This window comes from Callospermophilus lateralis, chromosome 7 (genome assembly GCF_048772815.1).
Source record: "Callospermophilus lateralis isolate mCalLat2 chromosome 7, mCalLat2.hap1, whole genome shotgun sequence".
In the NCBI taxonomy this organism is placed as follows: domain Eukaryota; kingdom Metazoa; phylum Chordata; class Mammalia; order Rodentia; family Sciuridae; genus Callospermophilus; species Callospermophilus lateralis.
In genome coordinates this window covers 1,639,758-1,667,111 of record NC_135311.1, presented here as the reverse complement: position 1 = coordinate 1,667,111, position 27,354 = coordinate 1,639,758, and the positions used below count along the sequence as shown (strand labels likewise).

Genomic DNA, 27,354 nt, shown 5'->3' with positions numbered 1-27,354 from the left:
GAGTTCAATATCCAGTACCACTCTGCCCCAAACAAACAAACACCCTACTGTTGGATGGTTTTTATTTTATTTTTGTTAGAGTCTGTGAACAAGTCTGGATGGAGCCTGGTAAAATGCCAGAGGGAGTGGTTTGTGAAGTAACAAAAGCCAGCCATTAAGTGTGGAGATTCCTTATTGGTTGACTGATGTATCTAGTTTATGTTAATTAAGATAAGCAGTGTGGAATGTATAAATACCTCTGTTGTCCCACAATAAAGGGCTCCCATTCCTGCTGTATCAATCTACACAAGTTGCTCGTCCTCCCCCCCCCCCCCCCGTTATTTTGCTGCAGCCGGACTGCGGCAATTTTTATGAAATTTATTTATTTTTACAAGCTGGGTGGTTTTTAAAAATCCCCTAATGTAAAGGAATCCAAGAGCACTTATTCCAGGGTATGTGTACCCAAGTTCCTTTACATTTTATACAGTGTTTATGTGAACAAAACACTGCAATATTAAATAGGTACAAATATAGTCAATAAAAATTGATAAGGCATCTCAAAATAATCTGTATGTATTGCAGGAAAGCTTCTCTGGCCTCAGATGTTAAAAAGAAACCTGAGCACATTATAATTTAAAGAGCAGGAGAAGTAAAAGAAAGGTACTGGGGAGTGAGATTGATGGCGTTATGTGCAGGTACAAATGTGCCATAATGAACCTCTCTACTAGGGATAACTCTAGTGCATCAATAAACAGTTTAAAGAGCTTATTTGAACATTTAGTGCTTCAAAAATGGGGCTGACTATAAACAACTTGGCACTCTGCTGGGAGTAGAAACAAAGGAAAGGTGACAAATGTTCATGGGAAGCAGAAGAAAGAAACATGTTTGGTTGGTTTCCCAGGAAGCTGCCTAGCTAGAGATGAGTTGGCGGTTTCTGGCTGGGAGGGCTCAAGCTCTGTGTCACTGTCCACACCTGGCGTGGGCTTGCTCATGTAAGAAGGCAAAGCTCCAGGCCTTCACCCTAATAATTGCATGTCAACAAAACAACTTAGTGAAAACAATTCCTCCTTTCCCCCTCTCATTGATAAGAAATTGACCAAAATTTGGGCACAGGCACCACTCTCTGTCGTCATTACGGTTGGTAACTCTCTGTCTCAGTGAGGAATTCATAAATTGCCATGTCAGACTCATTGAAGAAAAATTCCTTTTGTGGTTCATCTTGAATTTTCTTGCTCTAATCACAGTGGAACCTTCTGGCATACAGAGCAACTTCCAAAACAGAAACTGACTTGTTAAAAATGTTAAGAGATAGGTTGTCACTACATTGTCCAGTGTGGCTCCAAACCCCTGGGATCAAGCAATCCTCCCGCCTCAGCCTCCAGTGGAGCTCAGACTACAGGACTAAGGCATGGGCCAACGTGCCCAGCAAGCATCATTCCCTTAAATGGGAAGATAAATTACAAGTAAAAAGGTGGAGAGAGATATACTAGGCCAATATTGATTGAAACATAACATTTGTAGCTATGTTAGTTTCAGATAGAGAAAACTTCAAGACAAAGAAAATCATTGGGGGTAAAGAAGGATATTATATCACAATAAGGGGGTCAGTTTCCCGAGAAGATAAATATAACAATCCTTAATAAGCATGTCCCTACAGGAGATTGTCAGAATGTGTCAGGCAGAACCTGAAAGAACTACAAGGAGATATAGACAAATGCACACTCTAGTTGGAGACTTCAGCCTCTCTCAAACTCTAATTGACAGATCCAGCAGGTAGAAAGTCAAAGAGGGTAAGGTTAAAGTGGAAGCGCCACCAGGTGATAGGATCCACCTGAGGTTTAGAGATTACTTCTTTCATTCCCAACTGTTAAGGTCTGTAAACAAGTCAGGATGGCACCTGGTATTTTGCCAGAGAAATGTTAGAGTCTGTAAACAAGTCTGCATGGTGCCTGGCAAAATGCCAGAGGGAGTGGTTTGTGAAGTAACAAAAGCAAGCCATTAAGTGTGGAAATTCCTTATTGGTTGACTGCTGTATCTATTTTATGCTAATTAGATAAGCTGTGTAAAATGTATAAATACCACTCCTGTCCTACAATAAACGGCTCTCACTCCTGCTGTATCAAGGTACACAAGTCATTCGTCACCCCCCGGATATTTTGCTGCAGCCGGACTGCGGCACCCAACCATGATCTGCCCTAAATGGCCCATAAAATATATCTCAACCAAGTTAAAGGAAGGAAAACCATACACAATGGAGCTCAACAAGCAATCACTAACAGAAAGACAGCTGGAGACCCTGAATTGGGTGATTAAACAACATACTTAAGTATAACAGATGCATCAAAATAACATTTCAAGAGAAATTAAATATTTTGGACTAAATATAAATACAATCTATAGAAATTTATCAATAGAATCAAAGCAGTATATACAAAAGGAGACATAGTCTACTTAAGTCTTCACGTATTTAAAACTGGAATCAACAACTCAAAAGCTTGGTAAACAAAGCACCAAGTCTAGGTAGTTTTTTTTAATTATTATTAATTCTATTAAATAAGAGAGGAGACACACACACACACACACACACACACAGAGAGAGAGAGAGAGAGAGAGAGAGAGAGAGACCGGTGTGTGTGTGATACCAATTCCCTGTACAATTTCTTCCAGAAAATATAAACCAAGGAACAACTTAACTATTTTATGAGGCTAGTTCTAGTTCAGTACCAAAACCAACAAATGACCCGGGGTGTTGAAATAATCTGGGTTGCTGCCCAGCTCTTCAGAATCAACCCTGGAGGGAGTATAAGAGCAAGAAGGAAACAAGCCTGAAGGACTTTATAGGAGGGGGACGAGGATGTGCAGGAGAAGAGGGAGGAGGAGGGCAGGAGGAGGAGGAGGAGGAGGAGGAGGAGGAGGAGGAGGAGGAGGAGCAGGAGGAGGAGGAGGTGTTAAGGTCTGTAAACAAGTCAGGATGGCACCTGTTATTTTGCCAGAGAAATGTTAGAGTCTATAAACAAGTCTGCATGGCGCCTGGCCAAATGCCAGAGGGAGTGGTTTGTGAAGTAACAAAAGCGAGCCATTAAGTGTGGAGATTCCTTATTGGTTGACTGCTGTATCTATTTTATGCTAATTAGATAAGCTGTGTAAAATGTATAAATACCGCTCTTATTCTACAATAAATGGCTCCTATTCCTGCTGCATCAACGTACACAAGTTATTCGTCACCCCCCCGGTTATTTTGCTGCAGTCAGACTGCGGCAGTGGTGTTTTTTAAAATATCGCATTAGTATAGTACCGGGACACTGACATTGATATAAGCAAGAATATTTTCATCACCACAAAGTCCACCATGAGGCCCCCTATTTTTAAATTATATTTTATTTTTTTTTAGTTGCTGATAGAACATTATTTTTGTTTATTTATATGTGGACCTAAGCATCAAACCCAGAGTCTCACACATGCTAGGCAAGCATTTTACTACTGAGTTGCCACCCCAGCCCCCTAGAGGCCCTTTTGGAATGATAGTCTCATCTCTTCAGGACAGCCCCTCCTTTCCTCTTTAACCCCTGGCCACCTCTAATTGACTTCCATTGCTGTGTTTTATTCTTTTCAACATGATGTATGAACGGAACCCAGTGTTTAGCCTTTGGGATTACAGTTTCTCACTGTGAGTTTCTCTGGAGAGTCATTCTGGTGGCTGAGTGTATGAATGGGTTGTTCTTTTTGTATTCAATTGTCTGCGTACTATTCCATGCTATGGATAGAGAAACCATCATTTGTTTACCCAAAGGTCGTGCACATTCCCTCCCGCTGCCGCCAGATATTAAGAATACAGTTGCTATGAAATTTACGATACAGGTATTTGTGGGAGCCCAGTACTTATCTCTGCCGGGCCTTTGCTCATTGTACAGAGCAAAGGAGTTGGCCACTATGGACTGACTTCTGGAACTGTAGCCCCAGATTGAGTTCTCCTCAGGTTTAGTCAGGTATTTTGATCACAGCAACACGGACGGAGCTGACCAAAGGTGGCTTTGATGCTTCCTCTTCACCCCAGCAATATATGAGTGATCCAGGCTTCCTTGAATCCTCATCAGCACTTGATGTCGCCAGGCTTTTATTGAGGACATCCTGATAGGTGTGCACTGATATCTCACTGGGACTTTAATTATCATATGCCTGGTGGCTGACCAAGTTAGCCCTTCAACCTGTGAATCTGGGCCCACGACTGTATGCATTCTGCTCTTGCAGAGGTTTCTAAACTTGACAATTATTTCCTGCTTATTGATTGTGTAGTTGGGTCATTCAAGATCCCAGCTGATTCTGACTAGTTGTTCTCTGTATTATTGAAGTCTCCAGGTGTAATTGTGAAATTGCCTTTGGCCACCAACGCGTTGCTGCGGGGGGCAGAACCTCGAAGGGCACTCGCCCTTGTTCTGTCGTGGGCAGCCGCACTCGGGCACAGGCAGCGCCTGGGTTTCGGCGGGGGAGCCCTCGAAGGGCTCGTTGGCCTAGGTGTCCTGGCCCAGAGACTCCGGGAGGGGACGTGCTCGTTTTCCCGACAGGAACTTCTCGGGAAACAGAAGGTGAACCGGGAGCCGGAGGCAGAGGAGGCAGGGGAGGGGAGGCAGCGGGAGGAAGGGAAGGAGGCCCCGGGAGGCCGGCGAAGGCCGCGGGACTGGCGGCGTCCAGCAGCGGCGGGGAGGGAGCCACCGCTCCCTGCAGCCTCGCCCAGCACTGGCACCCAGGCCCGCCTGCTGGCCGTGAGTCCGGCGGAGACCCGGGCGCGGGACGGGCGGACCGGCGGGAGCCGCGGTTGGGGATGGCGCCCTCGCCCGCGGCCCCGGGACCTCCCCAAGCTGACCGGCGTTGGGGCGCCAGGGCTTCTCCCCACTTCGGGCTCGGTGAGGACCGGCGGGTCCGCGCGACGGGGACGCGCGAAGGCCGAGCGCAGGGACTCGAGCGGCAGAGACGTCCTGCGCCGGCGTCTGGCTCCGCGCCCCTGAGCGGGCGCCTACGGCAATGAGCCCCCCGCGCGGTGGGCGTCCGGAGCCGGCGAGCCCCGAGCAGCCCCGACCTCCGAGGGCGCGGACTGTGGGCTCGCGCTCGCCGAGGGCCGGGGAGGCCGATTCCGGGCCAGAAGCCGCGGTGGCGACGAGGGTTCGCTCAGCGCTGGCGCCGGGCGGTGCGAAAGCTGGACCGGGCGGAACCGGGGCGGGCTCCTTGTGCTTGGCCTCCGCCCAGAGACTCGCCCAGGCCTGGGCCCGTGGGAGGCGGTGGCGGACGCGCTCGTGGCAGTGGGGAGCCGCCCGGCTCCCGCGGCTCTAGCCTTCCCAGGGGGAGCCTTGGGTCTCGCAAGTGCCTCCGCGGACAGCAGCCAGCACGAGGAGGCGCACCTGTGCCGTCCACCCGTCCCTCCCTGGTGGTCTAGTGGCTAGGATTCGGCGCTTTCACCGCCGCGGCCCGGGTTCGATTCCCGGTCAGGGAACCTCTTTTGTCCGGGCCTCGTCGCACCTGAAGGCCCTGGCCAGCGGCTGGCCTCCGGGGCGGCCACTGCACAGCCCTCCCCTTCGCTCCCTTTCCCTGGCCTCACCTCAGCCCCAACCTAACGCGGCGCTTCCCATCGCTCTTTTCCGAAAGGAAACCGAAAACGAGGTCACTCGGACTCCGACGCCGAGATCGCTAGGACCCCGAAATGCGCGGCCCTCGGGGCCCTCATCCGTCGCCTTCCCAGCTCTGCTTCCTCACCCTCTTCCCGCCGTTACCCGCGCCCACCCGTGGACAGGCTCTCCCGGACAGCCCAGCACCCTTGGGTGGACGGCCTTCAGGACCCTGCCTTCGAGGCCCCCGTCCTTCATTTGCCCCCCACCCAGTGGTTCAGGCTGGTGGCCAAGCGCCAGGGGCGTTCGGCGGCGCTCTCCCGGACAGAGAAGGCCGCAAGACTGAGCCCAAGCCTCGCGCTGCCCACAGCGAAAGCCAGGCCAGAAGAGCCCCGCGTGGCCTCCCCCGCCCTGCCCCGGCTGCTCCAGCGGCGGCGTCCCGCAGACGAGGGCGAGGCTTCTCCATTGCACTGCGGAGGTGCTGACCCCTGCGATTTCCCCAAATGTGGGAAACTCGACTGATAATTTGTGGCAGTGGGGACTGCGTTCGCGCTCTCCCCTGGCGATTACGGTACCAAAAGGCAGCTGGTGTTTTCAGCTAGGTTTCTCTTTCGTCTCGCTGCTCCGTCGCTCCGTGTCTTGTCTTTGTGTTTCCTTGTTTCAACTTTTTCTTGTATTTCTACCCTCGTGCTCTCCCTCGGGTGCCGTCTTCTAGGCTTCCCTGCTTGTCACCTGAGGCTGAGGCTGACGCTTCTGCGGACGATGGGGAGGGGTGCCAGCGTCGGCGCCAACCGCTCTGCTCACACCGTTTCCCGATCTTCCAGCCTTAGTGAAAGGAGAGTCCGGCAGGGGGCGCTTTTTCGTCTGGGCCAGCACACTCCACAGGCCCAGAATGAGAAGCAGCTCTGTTAGACCTAAGATCCAGAAGGACCTGCGGTAGCTGCAGGCTTTCTGGCCTACCTGCCGGGCCCTGCCCTTCCCGGGGTGTAAACAGTAGGCGTTTGGGCTGGGGAGGTGGCTCAAGCGGTAATGCGCTCGCCTGGCATGCGACGGGCGCTGGGTTCCTTTCATCCTCAGCACCACATAAAATAAGGACTAAAAAGTCGTCTCTCAAAAAAAAAAAAAAAAAAAAAAAATGAGTGGGTCGTTTGCAGAAGCTTGAATTTGCGCAATGGACGGTACTCTGTTGTGCTGTTACTTGGTCTTTACTGCAGCATGTGTGATTCTTGCAATGAGGGGGAAACGCCCATCTGTAGAGACTTCAGGAACATTCCGAAGTCTCATTGTACTGGAGCCCCAGGGCACAACTAATCTAGTTGAGCAAAGTAGAATCTGTATCTAGACATAGTTAGCTTTCCTTGGAAAGAAGGTATTGACTTGGGATACTTGCAGTGATGGTTCTAATAGTAGAACCAACAGGTTCATCATGTGTACAGGAACAGCTCCGCCCTGATATCTTGCGATCTTGCTCATATTCTCAGGCCACCCGGGTCACAATTCTCTGCTGTCCTCTGAGGAATATATAATAGGAACTCTTGAGCAGGAGCGAGGACCACATTCATCTCCTGGGGCTTCCACTAGGGCAGTTTTCCTACCGACCTCCTCCCTTTCGGCAGACTTCAGTGATGGCTGCCTTGCTAGCACATCCTATGTCCTTTTCGGAAATGCCTTTAGATATTATTCTAACCATCCTTTACTGCCACAGTCCGGCTGCAGCAAAATAACCGAGGGGGTGAGGAGCAACTTGTGTACATTGATACAGCAGGAGTGGGAGCCCTTTACTGTAGGACAGGAGGGGTATTTATACATTCCACACTGCTTATCTTAATTAGCATAAACTAGATACAGCAGTCAACCAATAAGAAATCTCCACACTTAATGGCTCAATGGCACTACTTCACAAACCACTCCCTCTGGCAAAATGCCAGGTGCCATCCAGACTTGTTTACAGACCTTAACACTTTTACACCTAAAGCCACCTCTTCAAATTTAAGGTTTCTTTTTCCTTCCCATCCCCAGCCCTTGCTTATTGCCTTCATAGTCAGAAAGGAGTGCTACCCTCTCAGTCTCATTTTCCCCTGACATGCATCACTGGCCTGACAAATTGTGGATGTTCCTTGATATCCCTTCTCCTCAAATGGCAGTACATATTGTAAACAGCTATTGTTAACTGTTGGAAGTCTTTTGGGGGGCTGGGGGTGGGTGTGGGTGGGAGCTGGCATCCTGGCTCATGCCTTATGCCTATAATTTCTTGAAACTCCAGAGGCTATGGCAGGAGGATCAAAAGTTCAAAGTCAGACTCAGCAACTTATGGAGGTCCTAGCTAACTCAGCCAAACCCTGTCTCAAAATAAAAGGGCTGAGGATGCGGCTCAGTGGTTAAGTACCTCTGGGTTCAATCTCCAGGAAGAAGGAGAAGGAGAAGGAGAGAAGAAAAAGAGTAATGTTATTTTTCCCCAACTGAAAATGCCTGAGGGGTCAGCTACACTGCGGTGTTGGTGGTTGCCAGCATTTTGTCAACGTCTCTCAGGTGTTTGGTGACCCCCTCCTCACTGCTCTGAATCCTAGCCTAATGGGAAAGGCATGACCATGGCAGGAAGGACTGTGGTGTCCCCCATGCCTACTCAAGTACCAAACTCAGGTCTGCAAAGTCCCGGAAGGTTCTGATATCCTGGCAGAGCAGGAGGCAGTACTAACATCAGTCGTCAAAGAAACTCACTTGGAATCACAGGAAGCTCAGCAGGTATTCAGGACATTGCCAGTAGAAGCCATGAGTCCTACAAACTGATCTGGTGTAAGGGTTCTGGCTGTGGAAAAGTACAAGTCAGAGAATTCCATCTGGTGAGCAAATTCCCGAGGAATAACAGGTGTTTTGTTTTCCACTGTTGGAATACTCTGCAGTTTCTCCTAGGAACTAGCAAGATAACTAATGCATGTGCAATCCTAGCTGCTGTGGCAATGCCCTCCATGAGGAGGCTCTGCTAGAGTCTTATCAGCCTCAAAACCTTGATCTCAAACACTCAGCTCCTGGGAATATAGGAGCTCTCTTGTTAGACAACCATAGGTTTCACTGTGTCTGAACCTGTCCACGGAACAGTAACTTTATACAATGGACATTATTGAGAGCTACACAACGCTCCTAACATTGCACATTGCAGCTTAGTATGTACCTAAGGAATAAGCTGCGTGATGTTGCCAACTCTGTGACCTGCTTGGTGACATAATGAACAATATGTACTAAGGATGCCAGTGGCTGAATGTAACCTATTGATATAAATACGGCTGGCTGCTGGGGGGGCAGCTTTGCTTTGCCTCTGCACTTTGCTTCTCTCTGCCTCCTTTTGCTTTCCTTGCAATCTAGTTTGATGAAGAGCCATCTTTTTCTCTCCAGCAGCAGGAGGAGGCTTCTTTGCTCAAATGTAAGATACATAAGCCACAGCTGAAGTCAACTTTTACTGCCTTACCAAGAGGAACAGTTTTTTAGAGTGTCAGCCACAAATGCCGTTTCTGGGAACTGCGTGGATATTGGTTTCCAGGCCTATCGGAAAACGAATATCATGACAAAAACATTAGGTTTTGTCTGCCTTTGGCAGGGAGGGCCTCCCTGTGATCCTGGAACCACCCATTGTCTTCTGCTTGACTGTGGACTGACTCTTTCAACTTGCCAGGCCTCAATTTCGCAAGGGTCATTTGAAAAAGAATATCAGTACTTCAAAATTGTTGCATAAATCAAATGAGACAATGTAATAATACAATTAGCCTAGTGTGTGCAGCCTATAGTAAAGATAGGCTAAAAGGCAACTAACCAAGATAAAATTTTTCCCTTTAATTATGAAATGTAGAGAAAAGTACAGAGGGTTTTCAAGATGAAGGAATAAAGGAGATTGCTTTCCTGGCTGCTCTGTGGTGAAACCAAGAAGACAGGCAACTTCTCAGCAAGTTAGGTACTGCAAACCTTCAGGGACACCAAGTCCATAGGGTAGAAATTCTATTGCCCCAGATCCACACTGTCAGATGGGTAGACACACAAACAACCCCAAACATCAAGGGAACAAATCACCACAAATAAATCAAGATATTCCAACAACAGAATCCGACAACACCCCAGTGGAGGAAGTTCAGAGAAGGAGATCAGAATGTACATAGTTTAACGACCAAACAAAGGATGGTACAAGGAGTGAAATCAGAGAAACTACAGGAAGTGCAACATCACTTGAATAAATAGAGATTCTAGGAAAATAAAAACAAGCAGAAATCCTTGAAATGAAGATATCAATAAACCAAATTAGAAATTCAATGGAAAGCTTTGCCAACAGACTAGATCACTTGGAAGACAGAGTTTCAGGCAATGAAGACAAAATATATGATCTTGCCAAGCATGGTGATGCACACCTGTAATCCCAGCAGCTTGGGAGGCTGACGCAGGAGGATTAAGAGTTCAAAAGCAGCCTCAGTAACTTAGTTAGGCCCTAAGAGACTCAGCGAGACTCTCTCAATATAACATGTGAACTAAAAAGGGCTAAGGATGTGGCTCAGTGCTTAGGCACCCCTGGGTTCAATCCCTGGTATAGGAAAAAAATATGCATATATATATATTTTTATATATTTCAAATATTTTTTACTTGTTGATGGATCTTTATTTATTTGTATGTGGTACTGAGAATTGAACCCAGTGCCTCACACATGCTAGGCAAGTGCTCTTCCACTGAGCTACAACCCCAGCCCTATGCATATATATACTTTATAAAAAACATGGTTTATGTACATGTGTGTGTGTGTGTGTGTGTGTGTATTGAAAACAAAGTTGACCGTGGAGAAAAGATGTTAAGAGACCATGGACAGAATGGCTTAGAAATATGGAATAAGGGCTGAGATTGTAACTCAGTGGTAGAGCACTTGCCTAGCATGTGTGAGGCACTGGGTCCAATTCTTAGCACCAAACATAAATAAATAAAATTAAGGTCGAACAACAACTAAAAAATATTTTTAAAAAAATATGGAATAAACTGAAAAAACAAAATTTAATATTTATTGGGATAGATGAAGGCTCAGAGATACAAAGAAAAGGAATGCACAGGGCTGGGGATGTGGCTCAAGTGGTAGTGTGCTTGCCTGGCATGCGTGCGGCCCGGGTTCGATCCTTAGCACCACATACAAACAAAGATGTTGTGTCCGCCAAAAACTAAAAAATAAATATTAAAAAAAAAAGGAATGCACAATCTTTTCAATGAAATAATATCAGGAAATTTCCTAAAACTAAGAGTAAAATGGAAAGTCAAATACAGGAGGCTTACAGGACCTCAAATATACAAAATTACAACAGACCCACACCAAGGCACATTATTATGAAAATGCCTAACATACAGAATAAGGATAGAATTTTTTAAGACTTCTAGAGAAACACAACAGGTAACATTTAAAGGAAATCCCAATACCCTCAACACAGACCCTCAAAGCAAGGAGGTCTTAAATACCAATCTCTGAAAGAAAATGGATGCTAGCCAAGAATACCCAGAAAAAATAAGCTTCAGAATTGATGATGAAATAAAAACCTTCCATGATAAGCAAATGTTAAAGAATTCACAACTAGAAGGCTTGCACTATGAAACACATTCAAGTTATTTCATGAAGAAGAAATAAAAATTAAAAGTGAAACCAGCAAAGAGAGGAACTACACTAAAAGAACAATGAGTCAATGATAAACTAATTCAAATTAAAATAAAATGACAGGGAATAAAAATCATATCTCAATAATAACATTAAAAGTAAATGCCCTGACCTCATCAATCAAAAGATGCAGACTGGCAGATTAGATTGAAAAACAAGACCCAGGAATATGCTGTCTCAAGAGACTCACCTCACAGGCAAAGACATCCTCAGACTGAAGGTAGAAGGATGGGGAAAAAACAGAATCACGTGGATCTCATATAGAAGCTGGGTTTTTATCCTCATATCTGATAAAGTGGACTTCAAGCCAAAGTTAATTAGAAGGGAAGAGATAAAAAAGGACATTTCATAATGCTTAAGGGAATCATCTATCAGCGAGATATAACAATCATGAATACTTATGCCCCAAACAATGGAACATCTACATACAATCATCAAACAAACCCTTCTCAATTTCAAGAAGCAAAGAGACCACAACATAATATTACTGGGTGACTTTAACACACCTCTCTCACCACTAAATAGATCCTCTAAAAAAAACTAAGTAAAGAAGCTGTAGAACTAAAAAATACAATTAATAATTTAGATTTATCAGATACATATAGAATATTTCATCCATCAATGATGGAATACACTTTCTTCTCAGCAGCACATTGATCCTTCTCTAAAATGGAACATCTTAGGCCACAAAGGAATTCTTAGCAAATAAAAAAAAAATAGGAGGGGGGAGAGAGAGAGAGAGAGAGAGAGAGAACTTTCATCCTATCAGATAATGGAATGAAATTAGAAATCAATGATAAAATAAAAAAATAAAAATAAAAAATAGAGGGGCTGGGGTTGTGGCTCAGTGTAGAGTGCTTGCCTAGCATGGGCAAGGCCCTGGGTTCCATTCTTAGCATCACATAAAAATAAATAAATTAAAATCATTGTATCCAACTACAACTAAAATAAAATAAAATGAAATAAAATAAAACAGAAGCTACCCTTAACACCTGGAGACTAAAAATACACTATTGAATGATCAATAGATAGCAGAAGAAATCAGGGATGAAATTAAAAAATACTTAGAGGTAAATGAGAATAATTACACAACATAGCAAAATCCGTGGGACACTATGATGGCAGTACTAAGAGGAAAGTTCATTGCACTGAGCTCACTCATTAAGAGAGTAGAAAGTTGGGGCTGGGGTCTTGGCTCAGAGGCAGAGCACTCGCCTAGCGCATGCAAGGCCTTGATTGGTCCTCAGAACCACATAGAAATAAATCAATAAAATAAAGGTATTGTGTCCAATTACAACTAAAAAATAAATATTAAAATAAAGAGTAGAAAGTCAACAAATAAATAACCTAACATTATATCTCTAGAAAAAGAATAAAGGACACCAAAAGCAGAAGAAGAGAGGAAATAATTAAAATCAGAGCTGAAATCAATGAAATTGAAACAAAAGAAATACTCTAAAAAACTGACCAAACAAAAAAGTGGTTCTCTGAAAAAGTAAATAAAATTGATAAATCTTTAGCCAAACTAAGAAGGAGAAAGACAGAGAATATTCAAATTACTACTATTTGTGATAAAAAAGGAAATATCACAATGGACACTACTGAAAAAACATAATCTATTATTCAGAACCTATTTTGAAAATTTATACTCCAATAAAATAGAAAATCTTGAAGACATAAACAAATTTCTAGAGACATATGATCAACACAAATTGAATCAGGAGGACATAGAAAATTTAAGCAGATCAATTTCAAGCAATGAAATTGAAGATGCCATCAAAAGCCTACCAAGACAGGAAAGCCCAGGACCAGATGGATTCTCAGCTGAGTTCTACCAGACCTTCAGAGAAGAACTAACACCAGTCCTCCTCAAATGATTCCATGAAATAAAGAGGGAACCATTCCAAACTCATGCTATGAAGCTAGTATTACCCTGATACCAAACCAAACAAAGACACATCGAGGAAAGAAAATTTCAGACTAATATCCCTGCTGAACACAGATGCAAAAATTCTTAATAAAATACTGGCAAACTGCATACAAAAACATATTTAAAAGATAGTACACCACAATCCAGTGGGGTTCATCCCAGGGTTGCAAGGTTGATTCAACTTATGGAAAACAATAAGCATAATTCATCACATCAATAGACTTAAATACAAGAATCACATGATTATCTCAATAGATGCAGAAAAAGCATTTAAAGAATACAGCATCCATTCATGTTCATAACACTAGAAAAACTAGGGATAGTAGGAACACACCTCAACATTGTAAAAGCTATCCATGCTAAACTCAATGTCAACATCATTCTAAATGGAGAGAAATTGAAAGCATTTGCTCTAAAACCTGGAACAAGACAGGGATGCCCTTTTCATGGCCTCTGCTTAACATAATCTTGGAAACTCTAGCCTGAGCAATTAGACCAAAGAAAGAAATTAAAGGGATACAAATAGAAAAAGATAAACAAAACTAGCCCTATTTGTTGATGACATGATTGTATATTTAGAAGACAGAAAAATCTCCACCAGAAAACTTCTAGAACTCATGAATGAATTCAGCAAAGTAGCAGGACATAAAATGAACACCCATAAATCAACTGTATTCCTGTACATCAGTCAATGAATTGACTGAAAGAGACATTAGGAAAACTATCCCATTGACAGTAGCCTCAAAGAAAATAAAATATTTGGGAATAATATTAGATATTACTATTATAGTAATGCAGCCACATCAACAAAAGAGGTGAAAGAACTCTACAATGAAAACCACAGAACACTAGAGAAATACATTGAGCACTTTAGAAGATGGAAAGATCTCCCAGGCCCTCAGATAGGCAGAATTAATATTGTCAAAATGGCCACACTATCAAAAGCATGACAGATTTAATGCAATTCCTATTAAAATTCCAATGATGTTCTTAACAGAAATAGAAAAGCTAGTCATGAAATTCATTTGGAAAAATAATAGGCCCAGAATAGCCAAAGCAGTCCTCATCAAGAAAAGTAAAGCAATACATCAATCGATGAATTGACTGAAAGAGACATTAGGAAATCATACCACAGAGCTATAGTAACAAAAACAGCATGGTATTGGAACCCAAACAGAACTGAAGACCAATGGTGCAGAATAGAAGACACAGGGAGAAACCACGTAAATACAGTTATCTCACACTAGACAAAGGCACCATAAACATACATTGGAGAAAAGACAGCCTCCTCAACAAACGGTGCTGGGAAAACTGGAAATCCATATGTAATACAATGAAATGAGACCCCTATCTCTCACCCTGCACAAAACTCAACCCAAGTGGATCAAGGACCTAGGTATTAGACCAGTCACCCTGCATGTGCTAGAAGGAAATGTAGACCCACGTTTCCATCTTATCAGCTTAGGAACCAACTTCTTCAACAAGACTCCTAAAGCACAAAAAGTAAAATCAAGTATCAATACATGGGATGGTATCAAACTAAAGAACTTTCTCACAGCAAAGGAAAAATTAAGAACACGAAGAGAGAGCCTATAGAATGGGCCATATGCACCTCAGATAGAGCATTAATCTCCAGGATATATATAAAAAACAACATTAAAAATGAATAACCCAATCAATAAATGGGCAAAGTGTCTGTTCACAGACACTTCCCATAAGAAGACATACAAATGGGTGATAAATATATGAAAAATGGTCAAGATTAGAGAAATGAAAATTAAAATGACACTGAGATTCCATCTTGCTGTAGTCACAATGGCAATTATCAAGAATGCAAGTAACAATAAGTGTTGGCGAGGATGTGGGGGAAAAGGTACATTCATACACTGCTGGTGGGACTGCAAATTGGTTCAATGGCTCTGGAAAGCAGTATGGAGATTCCTCAGAAAACATGGAAAGGAATCACCATTTGACATTGTTATTCCACTCCTCTGCATATACCCAAAGGACGTAAAATCAGCCTATTATAGTAATGCAGCCACATCAATCTTCATAGCCCCTCAATTCACAACAGCTATGGAACCAACCTAGGTGCCTTTAAAGAGATGAATCCATAAAGAAAATGCGATACATATACACAACGGAATATTACTCAGTTTTAAAGAAGAATGAAATTATGGCATTTGCTGATAAAACTGGAGGCTATCATGCTAAGTGAAATAAGCCAACCCCCCAAAAACATCTTATATGCAGATGCTGACTCACAATAGGCAGGGTGGGTTGGGAGAGGAGTGGAGGTTCACTGGGTTGGACAGGGGTAGGTGGGGGAAGTGAAGGGGGAATAGGAATAGGAAAGAGAGCAGAATGAATGGGTCATAACTTTCCTATGTTCATATATGAATACAGGACCAGTGAAACCCCACATCTCATGCGACCACAAGAATGGAAAGTTATACTCCATGTATGCAGGATATATCAAAATGCATACTGACAAATACTGACAAGCATAACTAAAATGAACAAAATTTAGAAAGCAAAAAGAAAAAAAAGTGAATAGACTTTCACCTTGGGGTTTCATAATATTCACATGAATATTGTGTTTATGAATAAAATATCCATTCACAAACTAAGTTTGCATTAAAAAGAAATTTAAAATGGTATTTAAAAAACGTGTCCACAAAAAGGATTTCTTGTTAATAGCCCCTTATTCACTTCTTGAAGAACATTTGAATTGCTTCCAGTATGGGGCCGGGCTGGGGCTCAGCCATAGCACACTTGCCTGGCATGTGTGAGGCACTGGGTTCCATTCTCAGCAGCACATATAAATAAAGACCTGTCAAGAGGAGGAGGAGGAGAAGGAGGGGGAGGAGTGGGAGGAGGGGGAGGAGGAGGAGGAGGAGGAGGAGGAGGAGGAGGAGGAGGAGGAGGAAAGGCAAAAGAAAAAAAAAAGAAAAAAAAGTGAATGAATTCTGGGTGCAGTAATGCAGGCCTGTAATCCCAGTGTCTGGGTAGGGTGAGGCAGGAGGATTGCAAGTTCAAAGGCAGCCTCAGCAACTTAGCCAGGTACTAGGCAACACTGTCCCTAAATATAATGCAAAAAAGGGCTGGGGATGTGGGTCAGTGGTTGAGTGTCCCTGAGTTCAAACCCCAGAACTTAAAAAAAAAAAAAAAAAGATTGGAAGCTAAAGAGAAACATATAAAGATGTTAACATAACAGTAGTTACTGGTGGGGATACGGATATGTGGTTATTATACACACACATACACACACACACACACACACACACACATATTAGGTGTAGATGGACACAATACCTTTATTTTATTTCTTTCCTTTTATGTGGTGCTGAGGATTGAACCCAGGGCCTCACACATGCTAAGCAAGTGCTCCACCACTGAGCCACAACCCCAGCTTACATTGTTGTCTTCTTTAATAAATTTACATATTTTTAAAATTTAAAAATGAATGATCCATAGGGCTGGGGTTGTAGCTCAGTGGTAGAGCAGTTGCCTCACAAACCCGAGGCACTGGGTTTGAACCTCAGCACCACATAAAAATAAATAAAGATATTGGGTCCATCTACAACTAAAAAAAAGTTAAAAAAAATATGAATGACCCATAAATGAAAGAACAGAATAGTTATGGGAGGAGTGTTGCAGGTGAGCAGAATGTGTAAAGAGGAGGGAAAACAGTTCTGGAAAGAATTTTAAGATTTTAATTTTTTAAAAATTGTAGTTGGACACCATACCTTTATTTCACTCATTTATTTTCATGTGGTGCTGAGGATGGAACCCAGGGTCTCGCCCACCCGTGTGAGGTGAGCGCTCTCCGCTGAGCCACCACCGCAGCCCCAGGTTGAAGACTTTTGAGGAGCAGTAACCAGGATAAGAAAGCCATTGTAGGGAGGAAGGTGGACCTTGAGCATATTTGGGAAATTTTATTCCTGTCTTATGATTCTTCTTTGGTGTTTATACAAAGGGAATAACATGTATAGTTACATTTGTTTTCAAGATAATTTCTCTTTTCTTCAGAGCAGTACCCACACAGTGGTTCTGAACATGTCTTTTGGAGCAGGCTGCCTCAGGTTCAAATTCCTAGTTTGAATTCTGGACTCACCGTCTGAGTGGCCTGGATAGGTTACTTAACGTCTTTGTCTGTTTTCTCATATGTAAGATGAGGACTCTGAGGCCACTGACCTGTTGTAGGGGTCAAACGATGGGCTCTGGTGTACAGTTCGTGGGCTGTGGCCGCGACAAGGTCCTCTGCACCTAGGCACTGGGCCTCAGCTCTGGCTCTGTGGGTGGAACAGCGCAAGAACATAGGAAGTGATGAAAACCGATGGTTACTTGGCATCTGGAACAGCCCCAAAGGCTCATGTGTTGAAGGCTTGGCCCCCCAAAGCAGTGGTGTTCAGAGGTGAACCAATTTGGGGGAAGTGACTGCATTGCGAGGGCTCTAACTTCAGTGGAGGGATCCATTGATGGATTCATCACTTAATGGCATTATTGGGAGGTGGTGGAACCTGTAGAAGGTGGCACGTAGTAGAAAGGAGAGAGTCCTTGATGGCATGCCCTTGGGGACCATGTCCTTGACAATTTCCTGTTTCTGTTTGCCAGAGGGTGAGCAACTTTTCTCTGCCTCACCTTTCTGCAGCAATGTTTCTGCCTTCTTCAGGTTAAAAAAAAAAAAAATCCACTGACCACGGACTGAAACCATCACAGATCCTAAAAGCTGACTAACCTGATGATTTTGTTTAAGTTTCATCACTTTTCTAAGGCAGGGGATTTCAAAGGGAGAGAACAGTCCTCCTCTCCGCGCAGCAGGGATCTACTTGCAGGAAACCCCTCAACGTAGGGTAGGCTGGCTCCTCAAGGGAGCTGCAGATTGCCAGCCCTAGAAACCACGTGTCTCGCTCCTGGAGAACGCTCTGCGCAGTGATGGGCTCCGCCAGGCTCCAGGCTCCTCTGCCAGCGAGAAGGAAGTCGCCTTCCCACCCTGCGGTGGCCGGACGCATCCTCTCGCTGGAGCCCAGCGGCTGCGCACAGAGGCCTGCAGACCGCGGGCGAGGACGTCCACGACACCGCTCGCCGGAGGGGTCGGGCTTTGTGCCCAGCTCGGACCCGGAGTGAGATTTCCCGAAGTCAACTCCACAGCGGCTGTCACCGCGACCTTCGGTATCCACGGGGACACCAGTGCCGACCAGTGACCGCCTGGAATAAAAGCAGCCTCTGGATAAAGCACAGCCCTGGAGCAAAGGCCCAGCCGTCCACCCTCCGAGTGCGAGGCGCTCCCCCGGCGGAGCTGAGGCGTCGTGCCGACAGCGCCCCGGGCTTTCTCAGGGGTGGTGGCCGCCGCCTTCTCAGCGCAGGAGGGTCCGCCGACAGGGCTGGTGCCGGGGTCCTTTGTGGGGTCCCTCGGGGGGCCTCCGATCTCCCTCTAGGCCGCGGTCCCTGCCTCGGTGGCCAGTTCCCCTGCTGAGCGGGGATTGCTGCACCGCTCGTTTTCCTTCGTGGCCTTTCCGCGTTTCCACTGGCCAGGGGAAGTCCTGTCCGACACGAGTGGACTTCCTGGGTCCTGGGCCACAGGACCCGGGCCCGCCGGGAAGAGACAAAGGGTCACCGAGGAGGGGCGGTGCCAGGGAGCCGGTTCTCCTTCACATCCTCGGGCGCAGGTCGGGGTTGGGGAGAGAAGTTCTATTACAACGAACCCACGTTCCGGGAGAAGGGGCGCCGCGCACCGTCCGAGTCCCAGACGGGACGCGAGTGAAGGAGGGAGCGGCCGCGCACTTCCCGCAGCGGCTGCGGGGGCGCACTTCGGCCGAGTGGACCGCTTCGGGCAGGGAGCGGTGGACCGACCGAAGGCCAGGCGCAGGTCCGGGGCGGGGCTACTTCCGTGACGTCATCGCAGGGGCGGTCGTATGTAGATAAGGGGGCGCGGGGGCTGCTGAGCGGGCACCTGCAGCAGAAAGGCGATCCTTTTGCTGTGCCTGGGAGCAAGCGCACGACTCTAAACAGGGTACACTCGCTGTGCGTGAGGACTAAGGAGGCCCGGGATTGCGGGTGAGAAGTGACCGTGTGTGTACAGTGGAGGGCAATGAGGCTGTGCTTGGCGGGCGGGCGGGCAAGTCATACTTACCTGGCAGGGGAGATACCATGATCACGAAGGTGGTTTTCCCAGGGCGAGGCTTCTCCATTGCACTGCGGAGGTGCTGACCCCTGCGATTTCCCCAAATGTGGGAAACTCGACTGCATAATTTGTGGTAGTGGGGACTGCGTTCGCGCTCTCCCTGACACGTTTACTGGTGAAAAGCAGGTCTCAACTCTTCTTGCATATATTGCAGCGCTCTCTTTCGACATCTTTCTTATCAAATGAAGGTGTTTGTTAAGAGTGGTAATGGTTTTTCCGTAAGCTAAGGAGAGCTTTTGCTTTGGTTTTCAAAGGAGTTTTTCCTACCCAAACAAATACCTGTCTGCCCGCAAGTAATTACACTTGTCACCTTTCCTTCCATTTACTCAAGATGGGGATGCGTCTGGGTTGGTCAACCTTTCTCAAGAAAATCACCAGTGGTTTATGCTGCTTGCTGTCGGTTGGTCGTTCTGTCTTGTAAACGGCTGATGATCCCATTCTCGTTTTGACTTCTGTATTTCTATCGAATACGAATTACCTGGCCCAATGGAGGACACTCTTCTAAGGCGCGTTCTCTACCACACTGGCCCCCTCTGTTGGTACCTCCGGGACCAATTCCAAGACCTTCAAGCTCCCAGATAGTCCTGATAGGATACTTAAGTGGCATAAGCTGGCAGCGCGGCTCTCTCTCCACATCCCCCCTCCCCCTCAAAAAATAACACCACCACCACCCAAAACCTAGGTGCACGAGGTTACCAGCCGAGAATTCAGAACGCTGCAAGTACAGGTCTGGAGTTCTACAGACGGATCTAGCTTGATGAAAAGCCTTCTCTACTCCTTTCCAACAGCGTGGAGGTTTCCTTCCTCATATAAGATCGTGGTCCAGGACAGGTCAACTTTTAGCGCCTTACTGAGAATACTTGAATTTTAAAGAGTCTAGGAATTTCCTTTTCTCAAAGCTGTTTTCACTACCAAGGCTCTAGATCCTTGATGGAGGAGCTTCTGAACAAAAGCAGCCTTCCAATGCAGCCGCTGGAAATGGTGTGAGTAGCACAGAGTGTGGGATTGGGTTCCCTAGAGTCTTAGGAATTTGAAGAATGAAATACACTGACATGGGGTGTGTGTGTGTGTGTGTGTGTGAGTGAGAGAGAGAGAGAGAGAGAGAGAGAGAGAGAGAGAGAAAAGTAACAGGATTCATTCGAGTAGTAGAAAGAAGATGGGGCTCACAAAGGGAGAGACATGCCAGAAAATGGCTATTATCTAGTGATTTATATGAATCTACACGAGCTATTTGAGCTAGCCCCCACCCAATCCTGAGGAAGGCATTCATGTCCATGGCCTCCTCACCTGTTCTTTGATCCAGTCTGGTTACTCTGTGTCCCTTTGTGTTGGGGGTCTAAGAACCAGACAGCAGGTATCTTACCAGTTAGTTTGTTTTTGTTTCATTTTTCTCTGCTAACCCAGAAGTAGGCCTGGCCTGGATGAAGCCTGTCTTGTGTCTGTAGTTTCTCAGCCCTGCTGAATAAAAACCTGACCTGAAGGAGTCCAACTCTCCTACCTGCCCATTTTAACCCTTTCTCCTGCCTCACTTGGATACTCTCAGACAAACTGACATTACTACAAAAGCATTAGGTTTTCTCTCCCTTTGGGAAGCTCATTCTTTCGGTCCTGGATCCATCAGTTGACCGTGGGCTGGCTCTATGAATGTACTATGCCTCAATTTTGCAAATGTCTTATGAAAAAACAATATGAAGTACTTCGTGGATTTATTGCATGACTCAAATGTGATAATCTAGTGCAGCCTGCATTAAACCTAGGCTGGAAGGAAAGAACCTCCAAGCTAAGTTCTCTCCCCTTAATTATGAAATACAAAAGAAAAGTGCATAGGCTTCTTGTTAGCTGTAGAGTAGGCTGGACACTGGACCCCCACCCTCCTGTTTCCTTATCACTTGTTTGCCTCAAGGCTGCACGCTCTACCCCACTCAGAGCTGAACACTCAGCTCCACTCAAGGGTGAACACTCAGCTCCACTCAAGGGTGAACACTCAGCTCCACTCAGGGGTGAGCACTCAGCTCCACTCAGGGGTGAGCACTCAGCCCCACTCAGGGGTGAACACTCAGCTCCCACCCGTCTGGTGCAATGGAAATCCACATCTGACCCCTGCCCCCATCCCTCTCCCCCTTTCTCTCTCTCTCTCTCTCTCTCCCCTGTTAATCAGATACCACAGCAATAAAGACCTCTTGGTTGTTCTCAGTGTCGTGGGTCACTTTCCTTTCACTTCTGCTTTCACAACATTTGAATGAGTTTGTATTTCTGAATGTAATATTCATTCACAGTATTGAAGAATAAGGAATTTAAAATGGAGTTTACAAAACATGCCCACAAACAGGATTTCTTGTTAATACATGGTGTGTTTGTGTTTGTGTGTGTGTGTGTGTGTGTGAGAGAGAGAGTCATTTACTGTTAGCAAAATAAATGCTAAAAATTGCTGGCGCTGGGCTCGGTGGTAGAGCGGTGCCTGGCTCGTGTGAGGCGCCGGGTCCGTCCGCAGCACCACACAGAGATCAGTAATGTTACAGTGGACGTGGGTCAGAGCTGACCTAGAATATCCAGGTAGCCTTGAATCTCTTCTCACTTCTCATTTGGTTTAAGAAAGCCCCCCTGAGGTTGCAAACCCGAACCAGAACAAGCTGGTTGGCACCTTCGGACGATCCAGGGGCAGCGCCTCACGTTTTGAGGCTTGCGCTTTGGGGAGGACTGGCCCTGTCACCTCTCGGGCAGGGAAAGGACCGCTCCAACCTGTCCTCTAGGTAGGATGCGCAGGGTAGGCTTTCCTGTCCCCGACCGCAGAGAACTCTGGAGCCCAGGCAAGTGTCGCACTGGCGTCCAGGTAAGTGGCCCAGCGCCGCGGAGGTCGGAGTGGATGGAAAGAAAAGGGAGGCCACGTCCGCGGAGGGCCCTGCGCGCTGGGATCCCGGCCGAGGGTCCCGCGGAGCGCGCGGAGCGCCGGCCTCGGTGCGCTACGGAGAACCGCGCGAGACGCCGCGGGGCTGCTTCTCCGAGGCCTGTCCACGCCGAGCAGCTGGAATATGCGGCAGCTCTGCGGGGACGGCCGCCGGTCGTCGCCTTTACCGCCCGTTCAAGCCTCTGCTTTCCCCTTTCTTCTCACTCGGCTGCGGTGGAAACCGATTCCCGTCTCCGGAGCGTCGGCCCTAGGCGACGCGCACCTCGGCCCAGCTCCCGTGGCGGGGTGCAGCGCCACGCCGCCGCCTCCTGAGGCCACCCGCTCCCGGCGCGGCCACTCGCCCACCCCAGCCCCGGGAGCTCCGGCTGGACCGCACAGGCCGTGCGCACGGCTTCCCGGCCTCCCGGGGTTACCGGGAAACCACCGCCAGGGGAGCCTTCCATAAAGAACCTCGCCTTTGCTGAGCTCTGAGAAATCCGCCCTCGGGGTTCTTGGGGGACTCCAACTTGACGACGTCCATGGCTTGGTCCAGCAAGTCCTAAGTGAGCGCCCGAAGAGGGCCGAGTCCGGGAGTCGGCGAGGGGACCCAGGACCGCGTCCTCGACCTCTGCCATCGTGGAGCCCCACTGATGGACACAGAAATCCGAAATGCAGGGGCGAGCGGCCGGTCGTGTGGGCACAGGACTTTCCCAGGGTGATCGTGGCGCCAAGAGCAGAGAAGGCCACCACTAGGACCCACCCGGCGCCTCCCCGGGCTGCGACTTCTGAGACGGGGTGACTTAGCGCCGGGCCAAGGCCGTTCCGCAGCCCTTCTGGCTCGGAATCCCGCAGTCGCCAAGTCTCCTAGGCGACAAACACAGCCATTTATGGTTTGAATCCCTGGATGCTCTTGGCTTTGGAACTTGAGCCGGGCGCCCTGCAAACCCTAGGGCGCGTGGTCATTACTGCCCACCGCCTAGGTTCCCGCCCCAGGACCGCGTCTCTGTGGCGCAATCGGTTAGCGCGTTCGGCTGTTAACCGGAAGGCTGGTGGTTCGAGCCCACCCAGGGACGCCAGCGAGCTCTTTTAACCTCCTTCCTGCTCTCATGCAGCAGGACCTCCTCCTGCCTGCCACCGTTATGCCACCAGGCCTTCCTACAATGTTTGATGGCATAGCAGTCTGGCACCTGACACACTTAGACATTCAATTCCCAGGGACCCGCCAGGACGACCAAGGTGAACCCTTTCAGGGGCGACTTGAGATAGACATTAGTATGCTATCTGCACTGGGACCCTAGATTTGGATTTGCTGATTGCTCTGTCAAAAATGCCCCCACCGTGGCATCATGAGATAATCAATCCTCTCCTTTTTTTTTTTTTTTTTTTAATTTTTAAAAAATTTTTAAGCCTGTCTTCCTTCGAGTGTGCTATCACTCTGAGAGTCTAGTAGGTGCAGTGCCTAGCCAAGGGGCTTTCCATCAGAAGGCCCAGTGCACATGACACATACACATATTCCGTCGCATTTTCTGAATAGCTGAACTTCCTGGATGCTTTAAAGTCCTCCTATAACTAGTTGTTTTCTGTGGTGGCCTAGTCAGGGCTGGAGAACTCTGGCCCAAGTGACCACTGTAAGAGCTTTCTGACAAGCCACCTATGCAAAGGAAGTCTGTTAGTCAGCTTTACATTGCTCTGACAAAATACCTGAGAAATCAACTTAGAGAAGGAAACATTTATCTTTGGCTCCGAGTTTCAGACGTTCCAGTTCATAGTTGCTTGGGCCCATCATTGTTGGCTTATGGTGAGGAAGAAGGACATCCCAGTGGGAAACGCTTGACAGAGCAGAACTCTTCACCCCAAAGGTGCTGGGAAGCAGAAAGAATGAGAGAGTATTATGAAGGGTCAGAGACAAAACATACCCTTCCAGGGCATGTTTCTCTGGCTAACTCCTAGTTTCTGCCACCTGCCAATGTCCATTGGATCCTGGACCTATCAATGGATTAGCCAGAGTCCTCGTGATCCAGTTGCTTCTCAAAAGCCCCATGTCTGAACGTTGCTGCCCTGGGGACCAAGAGTTTAACCCAGATCCCAGCCTCAACAGGAGGAATATCTTGGTGCTTCCAGCCATGGTTTTCCTCCTCACCATTCCTCTCTTCTTTATCAATATGGGTTTGGGTACAAGACAGCGCCGGTGCTCCCTCCTGTACAATGCAATGAATTAGCATCCAGACAAGTGTCTCTATATTTTTCTTTAACAGAAGTAGAGATGGCCTCAAAATTAGCCCATCCAGTACACATCATTGGCGCCAAGAGAATCCTGCCCCCTGTAACAGGTACCTGAGGGCTGTTGGATGACTTTCCTCAGCTCTCCTCAATATTTGAGCTCTTGGATTTTACATACTACGTGTGGTTAATGAACAAGGAGTCTGTCTCTCTCTTCTCTTGGCATCAAATGATGAATGCAGGTTACAGCTCTCGTAATCTGATCATTTCATGTCCTGCTCACACGGGAGCTTTGGGGATTCCCCATCTCCAAGCCATAAGAGGACTTGAACTTGGCCATCACTTCTCCTGGATCTCCAGCTGGCCGACTTCTCATCTAGGACTTTTGGTCTCCATAATCATGTGAGCCAATTCCTTTCAGTAAGTTTCTCTATACATATCATATTTGGACCTTATTGGGTTTGTTCTCTGAAGAACCCAGACCAAACACAGAATTGGCAGCATTTTTGTTCACCATTCTTTTGAAAAAGGAAAAGAAACGAAGAAATTTTGGACAGTTCTCATTAGTAAGGATCGTCCTGGAACCTCCAGTTGCCTTCTATCTTACAGTCAGCTCTTTCAGTTTTCTTGGTCTTAGTTTTGCAAGAGTCATATGGAAAAAAAATAACAATAATAATAAGAGAATGTTAATTACTCGTGCAATTTTTGCATAATTCAAATGAGATGGGCTGGGGCTGGGGCTCAGAGGTAGAGTGCTCGCCTACCAGGTGTGAGGCAGTGGGTTGGATCCCCAGCACCACATACAAATATGTGTCCAACTATAACTAAAAAGTAAATATTAAAAAAAATCAAATGAGATAATCTGGTAATAGACCTAGATGTGTGCAGCCTACATTAAAAATAGGCCAAAAGGAAACAATATCCAAGATAAAGTTTTTATCTGTAATTATGAAATATAAAAGAAAGTGCATAGACTTCCACTTTGGGCTTTCATAACATCTGAATGAACTTGCATTTATAAATGAAATATCCATTTCACAAAGTAACAAGTAAGTTAGTATTGAAGGATACCACATTTAAGACAGAATTCATACATTACATATCCACAAAAAATGATTTCTTTTTAATACATTCTTTTGTGACCGTCCCCAAACTGGAAGCAATTCAAATGTTCATCAAGAAAGGAATGGATACAGAATGATGCATCCATCCATTGCAACACTACCCTGCAACAACAGGCAAAAGCAACTTATAGTGACAGTATTTGGGTGAAACTGCACAAAAATAGATCGTGGGCTGGTATTCTGGCTCAGTGGTAGAGTGCTCTCCTAGACGTGCGAGGCCGGGGGATCAATCTTCAGCGCTGCATAAAAATAACTAAGTGAAGATATTGTGTCCATGTACAGGTAAAATGTAAAATTTTTTAAAAGCATGGGACATGATGAAAACCAATCGTTAGGTTGGTATCTGGAACATCCAGTCCACAAAGGCTTGGCCCCAGTGGAGTCCTGATCAGAGGTGAACCAATTTGGGGGAAGTGGTTGGATTGCGAGGGCTCTAACTTCACTGGATTGATGCATTGAGGGGTTCACAATTTAACGGCATTATTTGGAGGTGGTGAATCTGTAGAAGGTGGCACCTAGTAGAAGGGTGTGAGTCCTTGGGGGCATGACCTTGGGGACTGTGTCTTGTCCCTGACGCTTTCCTGCTTCCTGTTTGCCAGAGGGTGAGCAACTTTCCTCTGCCTCATCCTTCTGGGGTGATGTTTCTACCTCCCCACAGCACAAAATTTTAAAAAGGAAGAAGAAAAAAAAAAAAGAATCAAAAATAGACTCAGCTGACCATGGACTGAAACCTGACACTGTGAGACAATATAAAGGTTTCATGCTGATTTTATTTAAATGTAAGTTTCATCACTGGAGCTTTTTGGAGGCGGAAGACCCTCAGAGGGAGAGTGCAGTCCTCCTCTCTGAGCAGCAGGGACTCCTGCTCCCAGGAGTGTCCAGGAAAACCCCTCAACCTATAGTAGGTTTGCCCTGAAAGGAGCTGTAGAGAATGAGCCATAGACTTCATCGTACCTGGGAATTTTCTCTCGTTTAAAGGGGGATATTGAATCAAATTATGGCTTCAAAACTGCCTCCATCACGTGTCATAGTTGCACGGTGGATGGCATTTTTACATGGAGGGCAGGGGAAATGCTGATTCCTCGCCCATCCCCAGCTCATGGCCGAGGCCTCTATAAGGAAGACACAGAGTAACAAGAGGAAAGCCTGCATGTTTATTTAGTCACAAGCTTTTCCTGCCACAGTGCCCTCCGTCCTAAGGAAGAGACGGGAGTAAGCTGTGGACCCAGAGGTGTTATCTGGATTGCATTGTTGAGAGTGGACGGCAGTTCAGGAAGACGATGCCACAAAAGGAGAGGGATCTAAGGTGATCAGCAAGGAAGCCAAGGGAGGCCCCCTCGGTTCATGACGTGTCCCTGGCTCAGAGATAAGATGCTTCTTTCCTCTGGGTACAGGGGGATCCCTCTCACGTGAGGGTCTTAGGACCTGCTTCCATGGAGAAGGGGGGTGCACGTGGTGAACTTTCCACTCTGTCCCCAAATTGCTTTGACTTCTGTCATTCAGTGTGGCCCTGCCTGGAGCTGGGGTAGTGTCCCATCCCAGGCCCTGCAGACCGGCCTCAGGGAGAGCGGGCTTCGTGCGTTTCCTTCCTGCAGTCCAAACCAGGGAGCCAGCAAGCCGTGGGTCTGTGCCTCCCTGCGCTCGACCCCCTCCCGCCGGCCCAGAAAGGAAGGTGCGGGAACCCAGGCCCCGCAAGTGCTGGGCTGCGTCCGGGGCGGCGTGCCCTGTGGATGGCTACCAGAGGGAGCCTCCCTGAGCCGGGAGGAG

General features: G+C 46.8%; 3 non-coding genes and 1 pseudogene across 3 annotated transcripts; all 4 read left to right on the top strand.

Moving 5' to 3' along the window:
- Positions 1 to 5,392: 5,392 nt before the first annotated feature.
- Positions 5,393 to 5,464, top strand: Trnae-uuc (transfer RNA glutamic acid (anticodon UUC)). The gene has a single exon. It is a non-coding gene; the product is annotated as a tRNA-Glu (tRNA).
- Positions 5,465 to 5,996: 532 nt separating this feature from the next.
- Positions 5,997 to 6,137, top strand: LOC143405363 (U1 spliceosomal RNA; annotated as a pseudogene).
- Positions 6,138 to 19,300: 13,163 nt separating this feature from the next.
- Positions 19,301 to 19,463, top strand: LOC143405294 (U1 spliceosomal RNA). Its single transcript, XR_013092014.1, has one exon. It is a non-coding gene; the product is annotated as a U1 spliceosomal RNA (small nuclear RNA).
- A 3,779-nt stretch (positions 19,464 to 23,242) lies between these two features.
- Positions 23,243 to 23,316, top strand: Trnan-guu (transfer RNA asparagine (anticodon GUU)). Its single transcript has one exon. It is a non-coding gene; the product is annotated as a tRNA-Asn (tRNA).
- Positions 23,317 to 27,354: the final 4,038 nt, after the last annotated feature.